The sequence below is a fragment of the Oncorhynchus tshawytscha genome, linkage group LG14 (genome assembly GCF_018296145.1).
Source record: "Oncorhynchus tshawytscha isolate Ot180627B linkage group LG14, Otsh_v2.0, whole genome shotgun sequence".
NCBI classification, from domain to species: Eukaryota; Metazoa; Chordata; class Actinopteri; order Salmoniformes; family Salmonidae; genus Oncorhynchus; species Oncorhynchus tshawytscha.
Genome location: NC_056442.1, coordinates 15,128,749 through 15,143,162, shown reverse-complemented (window position 1 = coordinate 15,143,162; position 14,414 = coordinate 15,128,749). Strand labels below are relative to the sequence as shown.

Below are 14,414 nucleotides of genomic sequence, written 5' to 3'. Positions count from 1 at the left end.
ATAGTGAAGACATCAAAACTACGAAATTACAAATGGAATCATGTAGTAAACAAATGAAAATATATTTTGAGATTCTTCAAAGAAGCCACCCTTTGCCTTGACAACTTTGCACACTACACTCTTGGCATTCTCTCAACCAGCTTCGCCTGGAATGCTTTTCCAACCGTCTTGAAGGAGTTCCCACATATGCTCCATCACTCTCCTTCGTGGTCTAATAAACCCTTACACAGCCTGGAGGTGTGTTGGGTCATTGTCCTGTTGAAAAACAAATTATAATCCCACAAAGCGCAAACCAGATGGGATGGTGTAGCGCTGCAGAATGCTGTGGTAGCCATGCTGGTGAAGTGTGCTTTGAATTCTAAATAAATCACAGACCGTGTCACCAGCAAAGTACCATCACACCTCCTCCATGCTTCACGGTGGGAACCACACATGCAGAGATCATCCCTTCACCTACTGTGTCACAAAGACACAGCTGTTGGAGCCAAATCTCAAATTTGGACTCATCCAAAATTCAAAATTCCTCAAACATACATGAATTTTATACCGTTTTAAAGGTAATCTTGTTGTTAATCCCACCACAGTGTCCAATTTCAAATAGGCTTTACAGCGAAAGCACCACAAACGATTGTTAGGTCACCACCAACTCACTGAAAAATTCAGCCATTTTTCCAGCCAAAGAGATGAGTCACAAAAAGCAGAAAGAGATCAAATTAATCACTAACCTTTGATCTTCATCAGATGACACTCATACGACTTCATGTTACTTAATACATGTATGTTTTGTTTGATAAAGTTCATATTTATGTAAAAAAAAATCTCAGTATACATTGTTCACTCATTCCAAAAACATCCGGTGATATTGCAGAGAGCCACATCATTTTACAGAAATACTCATTATAAATGTTGATGAAAATACAATTGTTAGACATGGAAATATAGATATACCTCTCCTTGATGCAACCGCTGTGTCAGATTTAAAAAAAACTTTACGGAAAAAGCAGACCATGCAATAATCTGAGACGGCGATCAGAAAAAAAACAAATTATCCGCCATGTTGGTGTCAACAGAAATAACATTATAGATATTCCCTTACCTTTGATCTTCATCAGAATGCACTTCCAGGAATCCCAGTTCCACATTAAATGTTTGATTTAGTTCGATAACGTCCATCATTTAATTCCAAAGAGCTACTTTTGTTAGCACGTTTGGCAAACAAATCCAAATTCATGAAGCGCGTTCCCTAGTTGCAGACGAAATGTCAACAAGTTCCGTTCCTGTCTGTAGAAACATGTATGGAATCAATCTTTAGGATGTTTTTAACATAAAACGTCAATGTTCCAACCAGAGAATTCCGTGGTCTTCAGAAGTGCGATGGAACAGAGCTCCCTCTCATGTGAACGCGCATGGTCAGCTCATGGCAGACCTGACTCATTCCTCTCTCATTCGGTCCCACTTCACAGTAGAATCCTCAAACAAGTTTCTAAAGACGGTTGACATATAGTGGAAGCCTTAGGAAGTGCAACATAACCAATATCCCACTGTGTATTCAATAGGGGCTGGGTTGAAAATCGACCAACCTCAGATTTCTCACTTCCTGTTTGGATTTCTTCTCAGGTTTTTGCCTGCCATATGAGTTCTGTTTTCTTGTTATGGCTGCAATCCCCCTATCGGGATAAGTGTCATCAACAACCGCTGAATAGCCTAGCGCTACATTCAATAAATATTATACTACAAATATTTATATTCATGAAATCACAAGTGCAATATAGGAAAACACAGTTTAGCCTTTTGTTAATCCACCCGTCATGACAGGAAATACCATGGTGACCGCGGGACAGTTTAGAAGTAGCCCAAAAACTCGCAACCCGTGTCCAATACATTTTCACAAAGTAGTCTAATGGCAACCGTGCTTGTGATCTTGACAAACTTCGCTGTGAGTGATGAACATAAAAACACAAGACTGATGGCTAGAGCTATGCTCAAGTACAGTGCCTTCAGAAAGTATTCACGCTCCTTGACATTTTCCACATTTTGTTGTTACCGCCTGAATTTTTAAAATGGATTAAGTTTATATTTTGTCATTGGCTACACACAATAATACCTCATGTCAGTGTAATTTGAGATGGATATATCTATCTCAAATTAATAAAAAATGAAAAGCTGAAATGTTTCGAGTCAAGTGATCAACCCCTTTTCTAATGGAAAGCCTGAATAAGCAATAGTGTTTAACATGATTTTTTAAAATGAACAACTTCTCAATAACCCACACACAGCGCATTCAAAGTATTCAGGCCCCTTGACTTTTTCCACATTTTGTTACGTTACAGCCTTATTCTAATATGGATTAAATCGTTTTCCCCCTCAATCTACACACACTACCCCATAATGACAAAGCAAAAACTAGTTTTTAGATATGCTTGCTACTAAAAAAAACTGAAATCACATTTACATAACTATTCAGACCCTTTACTCAGGTCAGCGATTACAGCCTCGAGTCTTCTTGGGTTTGACATTACAAGCTTGGTACACCTGTATTTGGGGACATTTCTCTCTGCAGATCCTCACAAGCTAAGTCAGATTGGATGGGGAGCATTGCTGCACAGCTATTTTCAGGTTTCTCCAGAGATGTTCGATCGGGTTCAAGTCGTAGGCTCTAGCTGGGCCACCCAAGGACATTTGGAGACTTGTCCCGAAGCCACTCCTGCGTTGTCTTGGCTGTGTGCTTAGGGTCGTTGTCCTGTTGGAAGGTGAACCTTCACCCCAGTCTGAGGTGCTCAGCGCTCTGGAGTCGGTTTTCATCAAGGATCTCTCTCTACTTTGCGCCGTTCATCTTTGCCTCAATCCTGACTGGTCTCCCAGTCCCTGCCACTGAAAAACATTCCCACAGCATGATTCTGCCACCACCATGCTTCACCGTAGGGATGGTGCCAGGTTTCCTCCAGATGTGACAATGAAACTGAGTTCAATCTCGGTTTCATCAGGCCGGAGGATCCCTGAATACTCTCCCGAAATGCACTGTACATACATCTGTAAGGTCCCTCAGTCGAGCAGTGAATTTCAAACACCGATTTAACCACACAGACCAGTGAGGTTTTCCTCGCAAAGATGAAAAAAAAGCAGACATTGAAATATACCTTTTGAGCATGGTGAAGTTATTAATTTCACTTTGGATTGTGTATCAATACGCCAATTCACTATAAAGATAGTGGCGTCCTTCCAAACTCAGTTGACGGAGAGGAACGAAAACTGCTCAGGGATTTCAGCAAGAGGCCAATGGTGACTTAAAAATGGTTAGAATTGAATGGCTGTGATGGGAGAACTGAGGAGGGATCAACATTGTAGTTACTCCACAATACTAACCTAATTGACAAAGTGCAAATAAGGAAGCATGTACGGAATAAAAATATTCCAAAGGCACTAAAGTACTGCAAAAAATGTTTCTCCTGAATACAAATTGCTATGTTTGGACAATCAATACAACACACGGAGTACCACTCTCCCATATTTTCAAGCATATTGGTACCCATGTTATGGGTATGCTTGTAATTGTTAAGGACTGGGGAGTTTTTCAGGATAAAAAGAAATGGAATGGATCTAAGCACAGGCAAAATCCTAGAGGAAAACCTGGTGGTCTGCTTTCCACCAGACACTGAAAGATAAAATCACCTTTCAGCAGAACAATAACCTAAAACACAAGGCCAAATCTACACTGGCTTGCTTACCAAAGGGTTTCCAACTTTTTTAGAGCATGACGGCTACTTTTAAATCTGTCCTAAGCTACGTTTTTGGGAGGTGTGGTTTAAATGGGCACTTTCTCTCCTCCCCCCTGCAACTCTTCCCTGGGTCCTTGGTGTACAAGAGAAAGTAATGCAATGTTTTCTGTCAATATACCTGGTAAAATAATGGTTAATAAACAACTCTAAGGGGGGCCCTATAAAATCCCAGACCCCCCCCACCCACAATTTTTTTTATTCTATTTTCCCAAATTATTTTCTCACTTCATTAATCACTCTTAAAATTACAATTGTTCATGGAGAAAAACGCAGTTCGATATTCTGAGTCCATGTCGATGCTTAAATAAAAAAATACAAAAACCTATTTCCCCTTTTTAAATTGCGCATCTGGCCTCTTTTTATTACACATTTAGCAAGTGAGGAATGTGCCAGTTTAGCGACGGTTCTGTGCTGTTCATGTCATGACAGTTTGCAAATAAGATACAAATTATATATTTACTCATGATATACTTCTGCCAGGTAGGCCTACTTTGCAGTTAATTGAGAAGGTTTTGGGGAAAGTATTTCTGTCAACCCACAAGACAGTTATCACGTAAACTTGGAGCACATGGAGCGATAAACAAATGCACGAATCCACACAGACCGATGCAAATAATTTGCATATGCTGTGTTTGGCTTTTTAAGCCAATAGTGGCAAACCAGGGGTGGGATAATGTCAATGTTGCGTTCATTAGATAGTAGCTGTGAGCTTGCTGTGTCTGAGTTGTTTGCGGTGGAACGTGAAAATTGCATCTACTTTAAGAATTGTTTGGCGACCTACTCCTGGGCTGCGAGCTACTGGTGGCTCTCGATTGACCTGTTGGGGACCCCTGCTGTAGTCCATTGTTAACTTCTTGGATATAGGGGGCGCTCTTTTAATTTATGGATAAAAAAACGTGCCCGTTTTAAGCGCAATATTTTGTCACGAAAAGATGCTCGACTATGCATATAATTGACAGCTTTGGAAAGAAAACACTCTGACATTTCCAAAACTGCAAAGATATTATCTGTGAGTGCCACAGAACTCATGCTACAGGCGAAACCAAGATGAAACTTCAAACAGGAAATGAGCAGAATTTTTGAGGCTCTGTTTTCCATTGTCTCCTTATATTGGCTGTGAGTGCGCCAGGAATGAGCCTGCCCTTTCTGTCGTTTCCCCAAGTTGTCTGCAGCATTGTGGCGTATTTGTAGGCATATCATTGGAAGATTGACCATAAGAGACTACATTTACCAGGTGCCCCTCTTGGTGTCCTCCGTTGCAATTATTGCGCAATCTCCAGCTGCGTGCATTTTACCATTTGCTTCAGAGGAGAAACCAAACTGCCACGAATGACTTATCATCGAATAGATATGTGAAAAACACCTTGAGGATTGATTCTAAACAACGTTTGCCATGTTTCTGTCGATATTATGGAGTTAATTTGGAAACAAGTTCGGCGTTGTAATGACTGAATTTTCAGATTTTTTTCTTAGGCAAACGTGATGAACAAAACGGAGCGATTTCTCCTACACAAATAATATTTTTGGAAAAACTGAACATTTGCTATCTAACTGAGTCTCCTCATTGAAAACATCTGAAGTTCTTCAAAGGTAAATTATTTTATTTGAATGCTTTTCTTGTTTTTGTGAAAATGTTGCCTGCTGAATGCTAGGCTTAATGCTATGCTGGCTATCAATATTCTTACACAAATGCTTGTGTAGCTATGGTTGAAAAGCATATTTTGAAAATCTGAGATGACAGTGTTGTTAACAAAAGGCTAAGCTTGTGAGTGAATATATTTCTTTCATTTAATTTGCAATTTTCATGAATAGTTAACGTTGCGTTATGGTAATGAGCTTGAGGCTATGATTACGCTCCCGGATTCGGGATTGCTCGACGCAAGAAGTTAAGCAGTTTTCCTATACTCTACACTCTCACTGACAACTGTGTTTATTTTCAGCAAACTAAACATGTGTAAATATTTGTAAGAACATAAGATTCAACAAGTTCCATAGGTGTGACAAACAGAAATGGAATGTGTCCCTGAACAAAGGGGGGGGGGGGAGTAACAGTATCTGGTGTGGCCACCAGCTGCATTAAGTACTGCAGTGCATCTCCTCATGGACTGCACCAGATTTGCCAGTTCTTGCTGTGAGATGTTACCCCACTCTTCCACCAAGGCACCTGCAAGTGCCCGGACATTTCTGGGGGGAATGGCTCTAGCCCTCATCCTCCGATCCAACAGTTCCCAGACGTGCTCAATGGGATTGAGATCCGGGCTCTTCATTGGCTATGGCAGAACACTTGACATTCCTGTCTTGCAGGAAATCATGCACAGAACGAGCAGTATGGCTGGTGGCATTGTCATGCTGGAGGGTCATGTCAGGATGAGCCCGCAGGAAGGGTACCACATGAGGGAGGAGGATGTCTTCCCTGTAATGCACAGCGTTGAGATTGCCTTCAATGACAACAAGCTCAGTCCGATGATGCTGTGACACACCGCCCCAGACCATGACGGACCCTCCACATCCAAATCGATCCCGCTCCAGAGTGCAGGCCTCGGTGTAATGCTCATTCCTTCAACGATAAATGCAAATCTGACCATCACCCCAGATAAGACAAAACCGCGACTCGTCAGTGAAGTGCACTTTTTGCCAGTCATGTCTGGTCCAGCGACGGTGGGTTTGTGCCCTAAGGCGACGTTGTTGCCGGTGATGTCTGGTGAGGACCTACCTTACAACATGCCTACAAGTCCTCAGTCCTGCCTCTCTTGGCCTATTGCGGACAGTCTGAGCACTGATGGAGGGATTGTGCGTTTCTGGTGTAACTCAGGCAGTTGTTGCCATCCTGTACCTGTCCCGCAGGTGTGATGTTAGGATGTACTGATCCTGTGCAGGTGTTATACGTGGTCTGCCAATGCGAGGATGATCAGCTGTCCGCCCTGTCTCCCTGTAGCGCTGTCTTTGGCGTTTCACAGTACGGACATTGCAATTTATTGCCCTGGCCACATCTGCAGTCCTCATGCCTCCTTGCAGCATTCCTAAGGCACGTTCACGCAGATGAGCAGGGACCATGGGTATCTTTCTTTTGGTGTTTTTGCAGAGTTAGTAGAAAGGCCTCTTTAGTGTCTTAAGTTTTCATAACTGTGACCTTAGTTGTTTACAGTCTGTAAGCTGCTAGTGCCTTAATGACCGTTCCACAGGTGCATGAACATTAATTGTTTATGGTTCATTGAACAAGCATGTGAAACAGTGTTTATACCAATTACAATGAAGATCTGTGAAGTTATTCTGTTTTTTTTACGAATGATCAAGTGTAAATATTTCATATTTGAGATTCTTTTAATTTTGTTTAAGGAGCCACCTTTTTGCCTTGACAGCCTTGCACTATTTATTTTTGTAAATGTACAAAAAATTGAAGTTCAGTTTTTGCTTTGTCATTACGGTGTATTGTGTGTAGATTGAGGGGGAAAACAAATGATCAATTTAGAACTGTCATGGAATAAGGCTGTAACGAAAGAAAATGGGTCTGAATGCACTGTATATGGTCATTTTGAGATATGACATTTTCAAGTTTACCCTGTATAAGGAGGGTAAATAGTTTTCTACCCGCACTGCACCCAGTTCCGCCAGCGGAACCCCTCGCCAACAGCCAATGAAATTGCAGGGCGCCAAATACAAATCAACAGAAATCTCAAACATACAAGTATTAGGCACCATTTTAAAGATAGAATTCTCGTTAATACAGCCACAGTGTCTGATTTAAAAAATGCTTTACAGCGAAAGCTCCACAAATGATTGTTAGGTCACCACCAACTCACAGAAAAACCCAGCCAAAGAGGAGTCACAAAAGCACAAATGGAGAGAAAATGAATCACTAACCCTTGATAATCTTCATCAGATGACACTCATGTTACACAATACATGAATGTTTTGTTCGATAAAGTGCATATTTATATCAACAAAAATCTCATTTTACATTGGCGCGTTACGTTCAGTAGTTCTAAAACATGCAGTGGTTGTGCAGAGAGCCACATGAATTCACAGAAATACTCATTATAAATGTTGATGAAATTTCTAGTGTTATGCATGGAACTTTAGATACACTTCTCCTTAATGCAACCGCTGGGTCAGATTTCAAAAATAACTTAATAATAACTTAATAATAATAACTACGGAAAAAGCATAATCTGAGAACGGCGCTTAGAGCCCAAACCAGCCAGAGAAATCTGCCATTTTGGGTAGTCAACATTATTCATAAAATGCATTATAAATATTCACTTACTTTTGATCTTCATCAGAATGCACTCCCAGGAATCGCAGTTCCACTATAAATGCTTGTTTTGTTCGATAATGTCCATTTATGTCCAATAGCTTCTTTGTTAGGGCGTTTGGTTAAAAAAAGCGCGATCTGGCCCAGTCGGACAAAACGTTCAAAAATGAATATATTACAGGTCGAAGAAACTTGTCAAACTAAGTATAGAATCAATCTTTAGGATGTTTTATCATAAAAGTTCAATAATGTACCAACCGGAGAATTCCATTGTATGTAGAACGGCCATGGAACGAGAGCTAACTCTCTCATGACCGCGGGTCATGAGGCTGTGACACTCTGCCAGACCACTGACTCAAAGAGCTCTCATCTGGTCCCACTTCACAGTAAAAGCCTCATTCAAGTTTCTACAGACGGTTGACATCTAGTGGAAGCCTTAGGAAGCGCATCTTGACCCATATCCCGCTGTGTATTCGATAGGGCTGAGTTCAAAGACTACAAACCTCAGATTTCCCACTTCCTGTATGGATTTTTTCTCAGGTTTTTGCCTGCCATATGAGTTCTGTTATACTCAAAGACCTCATTCAAACAGTTGTAGAAACTTCAGAGTGTTTTCTATCCAATACTACTCATAAAATGCATATATTAGCATCTGGGACTGAGTAGGAGGCAGTTACTCTGGGCACGCAATTTATCCAAAAGTGAAAATGCTGCCCCCTATCCCAAAGAAGTTAACCAGACCAAAAGGCCTGAAAACTAGTCAAAATTGTTTTCACAGTAAGAGAGGAGTTGCCACATTGCCACATGTCATCAATCCAATTAAGAAAGGCATAGCGTTGTAACTTGTAAGGACATTTAGAAATAACATTCATCAAAAGAATAATTCTTCCAAACTATGACATGACATAATAAAAACATTTGAATGTCACAAAAGAAAATAATTAAATTCACCAGATCTTTTTAAATCTGTGGATGTCGATTTAACTTGTTTGTCTGCAATGATTATGGGGGTATGGTATATTGCCAATATACGACGGCTAAGGGCTGTCCGTAAGCATGATGCAATGCTAGTGCCTGGATACAGCCGCTAGCCGTGGTATATTAGACATATACCACAAACTCCCGGGGTGCCTTAATTGCTATTATAAACTGGTTACCAATGTAATTAGAACAGTAAAAAAAATATAGTGTTCATACCCGTGGTATATGGTCTGATATACCACCCGGTTTCTAGTTATGTGATAATGCCCTCGAAACCGGTGTTAGAATATATTGGTGTTGTTAGGCCCGAGACTTTGTCACTCTTATACAACGGGTTACCAACATATTCAAATAATGATTGACATTTTCATTAAATGTTTTTATGAATAATTTATTCATACTATTTCATCCTTCCACAAGATATTGAACGACTGTGTCGGGATTTTCTTTTTGTTCTGTATCTATGGACGCGACCCAGTTGTTCTGTATCCCAGTCGTTTGTTCTAAATGTTCCATTGCCATACTGGCTGGCAATGTTCTTATCCCTCGCTTGCTAGCTATCCAACTACGGCTAACTTAGTCACAACAAAAAGTGCAGCCAGAATAACAGCAAAGTAGCTGCATTTACATTTGTTTAAGCTGTTTTCTAGTGACATTTTAGTTGGATACATCCATAACAATGAGCTAATGAGCCGCAATTTCGCTTGGGATAGAAAATGTGCTCACTCGTCAGGACACTATTGTTCAGAGGAGCTAGCCAACAACACAGCTAATGTAACAATCACTTCAAACTGAAGCTGGAGAGACTGCAAATTAGCTTTGTTTCTTTTGACCTCTTTTCAATTTACATTTTTTAGTTGCAAATATCCATAAAAACGATGCCAGGTGATTAAATGATTTAGACAGACCGGGTTTTTTGCCAGTCTCGTCACGACTCCCAACACGTTCATTACTATGGGACAGCAGGAGATCGAATTTGAATATTGAAATAATGTTGCAAAGGTCAGAGACAGACAGCAAGTTTTATACAAATCTCCGCTGTTAAACTAAATGTTAGTCAAAGAAATGTGAGATCATGTCTAGATGCTTTTTATAGTGGAGATCAAGTTTATGAGTTGCCTGGCTGGGCTGATGAGACAGTGGATTGCACAGTCAAATGGAACAGAGTAAATAGGCATTTTAACATCAGATTTAGCCGGTGGAATAGACACCGGATTGATACTTTTTGAACCAATCAGCATTCAAGTTTAGACCCTACCTGCTGTATAAAAACCAAACATGCTAGAAGTGATGCACATCAAGAAATAACTGACAAAGCCCTAGAAAACAACAAAGAAATGTCAATTCAAGAAAGGTGAAACGCTGCAGAACGCTATGGTAGCCATGATAGTTAAGTGTGCCTCTAAATAAATAACTGACTGTCACCAGTAAAATCACCCGGACACCATCACACCACCTCCATGCTTCACGGTGGGAACCACACATGCAGAGATTTGTTCACCTACGCTACGTCTCACAAAAACAGCGGTTGGAACCAAAAATCTAAAATTTTGACTCATCAGTCCAAAGGACAGATTTCCACCGGTCTAATATCCATTGCTTGTGTTTCTTGGCCCAAGCAAGTCTCTTATTCTTATTGGTGTCCTTTAGTAGTGGTTTCTTTGCAGCAATTTGACCATGAAGCTCTGATTCACACAGTCTCCTCTGAACAGTTGTAGAGATGTCTGTTAGTTGGACTCTGTGAAGCATTTATTTGGACTGCAATTTGTGGTGCAGTTTGCACTAATGAACATGTCACCTGCAGCAGAGGTAACTCTGGGTCTTCTTTTTTTGTGGCGGCCCTCATGAGAGCCAGTTTCATCGTAACGCTTGATGTTTTTTGTGACTGCACTTGAAGAAACTTTCAAAGTTCTTGATATTTTCCGGATTAACTGACGTTTGTTTTAAAGTAATGATGGACTGTCTTTGCCATATAGGGCCATCTTCTGCATAGCACCCCTACCTTGTCACAACACATTTGGCTCAAATGCATGAAGGAAAGAAATTCCACACATTTAACTTTTAACAAAGCATACCTGTTCATTTTAATGCATTCCAGGTGACTAACTCATGAAGCTGGTTGAGAGAATGCCAAGAGTGCAAAGCTGTCAAGTCAAAGGGTGGCTTACTTTGAAGAATCCCTATTTTGATAACACATATGGAATCATGTAATTTCATAGTTGTCTTCACTATTCTACAATGTAGAAAAGAGACAAAAAAACGTTGAATGAGCAGGTGTCAACTTTTGACTGGTACTGTATAAATGTATATAAAAAATGTACCCCCTTTTTCGATCTCATCTCTTCAAACTCCCCAACTGGCTTGGGAGGCGAAGATCGAGTAATGCGTTCCCCGAAACATGACCTCGCCAAACCGCGCTTCTTAACACTCGCCTGCTTAAGCCGGAAGTCAGCCGCACCAATGTTTCAGAGGAAACACCGTTCAACCAACAACGAAGTCAGCCTGCAGAGGCGCCACTCAGCCACTCAGATTTTGTTACCAGCCAAAATAATCGTTTTTCCCCCCCAAAACTGATGAGCATGCTTTGTATCTAAAACAAATGTTTTACTTGTAAGAAGTAATGTGGTATATTGTTTAATTTCATTGCAGTTTTGTGACCTGAGTCTTTAAACCAAAATCTCACAGATGAGTCAAATTTACACCTGCCCCTTTAAGGACTGAGGTTACCGTGGTTACGTGACTAGAGTCATGTTTGTGCCTGTGAGATTGAGTCTGACTAGTAGCTGCATTCTCTTGCATTCTCTAGCAGTTGAAGATGGTGGAAGATGTCCAGTTTCCCTTATAGCTCAGCTCAGGCACCGACATGAGAGAGGTCCAACTCCATGGTGTTTTTTCATTGTTTTCCCCACTATGCAAGGAGTTTTTGTATGGAGGTCAATAAGTGTCGAATTTGGTCAACCAAAAATGTATGGCTTATTTGATCGAATAGAAGTTTTGCAAAAAACACTTTATATCGGAGTTGTCTCAAAATGGTTATTCATGACATGAATTCATAGCATCGCTCTCCACTGAATACAGGTGCTTGACTTAAGCAACCCTCATCGAATATTCAAAAACGGATTACAATAATGAGATGTATCCACCAATCCAAAGAAAGGATAGGCGGGAGCTTGACAGCCCGTCGTGCCACTTTGTGGACAAAGACTCCCATTGTTAGGGCGAATAGCATCGAACCGAATTGTGTCAAACAAATGTATCATTCCTGTATTGTATCCGATGTATCTAGCTACGTATCAAATCATCTTGAAAGAGAAAGATGCACCCTAGTGTGTGTTTCAAGTCAGTGATGATGGGCTGCAGACTAACGCCGTTATAGCGAGAGGTCTCCAAAGTGCATTAGTGCACACACAAGTCAAACACATCACTTAAAACACACATACAAGCCCTCTAGACAAAATTATTTTTACCAAATATCCTAAACACAGATATAGGCATGTTTCTAAAGCACATCCGAAACAAACAAATACAGACAGGCAGTCTCTCACACACCCTCCTACTCACAGGTATAGAGCTACAGCTCCCATCATGGATGCCAGAAAGGCAGACACCACCCCAGAGCCACTGCCCAGCTCTTGACACACAGAGGGGCTGGAGAAGACTGTCAAAGGTCAGTAACTATTGTTGACTAGTAACAGGTATCAGGGTGGTGTTCATTAGGGCATGCAACAGAAAGCAAAACTTCTTATTGGACCAGTCCAGGCAGTACCTTCCCTTTCAATCTGTTTTCTTCCATTTGGTGCCTAATGAACACAACCAAGGGTCATTTTCGCTAGATACAAAATGGGGAGGGACTACCTGAACTTGTCCAATAAGAAACACTAGTTTTGTTTCAAAACATTTTGCTATGTAAGCACTAATGAATACAACCCAGGTATTGTAACAAGCTGCTCACCTAATTATCTTAAGTCTTGTCAGCATCCTGGTCAATGGCATCTATCAAAGGGAAGGAATCCTGGGCTGGCTCATACACATCAGTGAAAGTCCCGCATGGGAGTACAACGGGGTGGGAAAGGACATCTGGCCCACTGACACACACAGGATGTCAGGCAAGGGACAGTGACGTGCTCCACGTCATGAAGCCATCTTCGATGGTCCATTCATTTTGCCTGACTAGAAGCTGTACAGAGATGGACACACACAGCACTATTAGGTAAATGTCTGTCATCCAAAGGTTGATAACTGCTGGAACTCTGAGATTTCAGACAACTGGTTGAGGTCAAGGGGTTATTTGATGGTCATAGGAATAAATAACAACTGCACTAAATGAACCCAAACAGCACCTTGGGTGGCCATAATTCTGAGACGACTGGCCATAGGCAAAAATGTTTTTTAGGGAACACAACCAATGACTGGGTTCAACAGAAGTGTGTAAAATTTCATGAAGCTGTTAAACATTCATGACAGTATTTTCACAATTTTAACAAGCAGTGTTTTAACTGCACGAAATGCCTGCAGCCATGTAAAAGTGTGGAAAAACAAAAGGATTAGGCTAAGAGTCTATTTTCTGGGTGCCATTTATGATGACCATTATATACTCATAAACAACTTTCACTTTAATAAACTGCTAGGCACGATGTTGTGATGCATAAACCTATTTAAGTAGCTACACTGAACAAAAATATAAACATGCAACAATGTAATAAATCTTTTCGCTTAGGGGTGAAGAGACCAGAAGTAATTAGAACTACAAGCTGGCAAGCTCTATTCCAAAATTAGAACAATCAGACAACTTGTAGACTTGCTTACGTGCTGCTGTGCGGTTTGTTGCTAACCTTACTTTGCTACCTGCCAACTTGACGGTTTTTACTTTTTAATTAACGTTATCGTTTTATTTTTCTCCCTTCGCTCAACTTTTTTCATTCAACTTTTTCCACTCCGGACGCTTTATCTGGACGTTGTTCGCCAGGACCTCCATCAGCCGAAGCTAAGTAACATTAGTAACATTATGCCTTCTAATTGCAGTTGCTGTACTCATACAGGAGTACGATCACCTTAAGGGGAGGATAGCTGTGCTGCAAGCTCAGCTTCAGACGCAATCGTTAGGCAAGGGTAAATTAAGTGTAGGAAAGGATGAAACAGCGTCTGTGCCACCAATAAGTACAGATAGTAGTATGAATCCCCCCCGCACAGTCCCCGCAGCCAGACAATTTTCTCATGGCTTCTGGAAGGAAATGCCGTAGGAATGCTCAACCGGTGTCGCTCATTCAGCCGACAAACTTTCAACCGGTCCTCCCCATTAAGCAACGGGTCAGAGGCCGAGCCTTCTCTGATCTCTACTCCCCCCGTTACGGGGTCTGAGACGCCGAAGCCTCCCACCATTAGCTCGGTCAAATTGAAAACCCTAG

The 14,414-nt window shown here is 41.1% G+C and overlaps 1 pseudogene; it reads left to right on the top strand.

Moving 5' to 3' along the window:
- LOC112255169 overlaps positions 1-13,398 on the top strand; it is a 31,918-nt pseudogene extending 18,520 nt beyond the window's left edge.
- Positions 13,399-14,414: the final 1,016 nt, after the last annotated feature.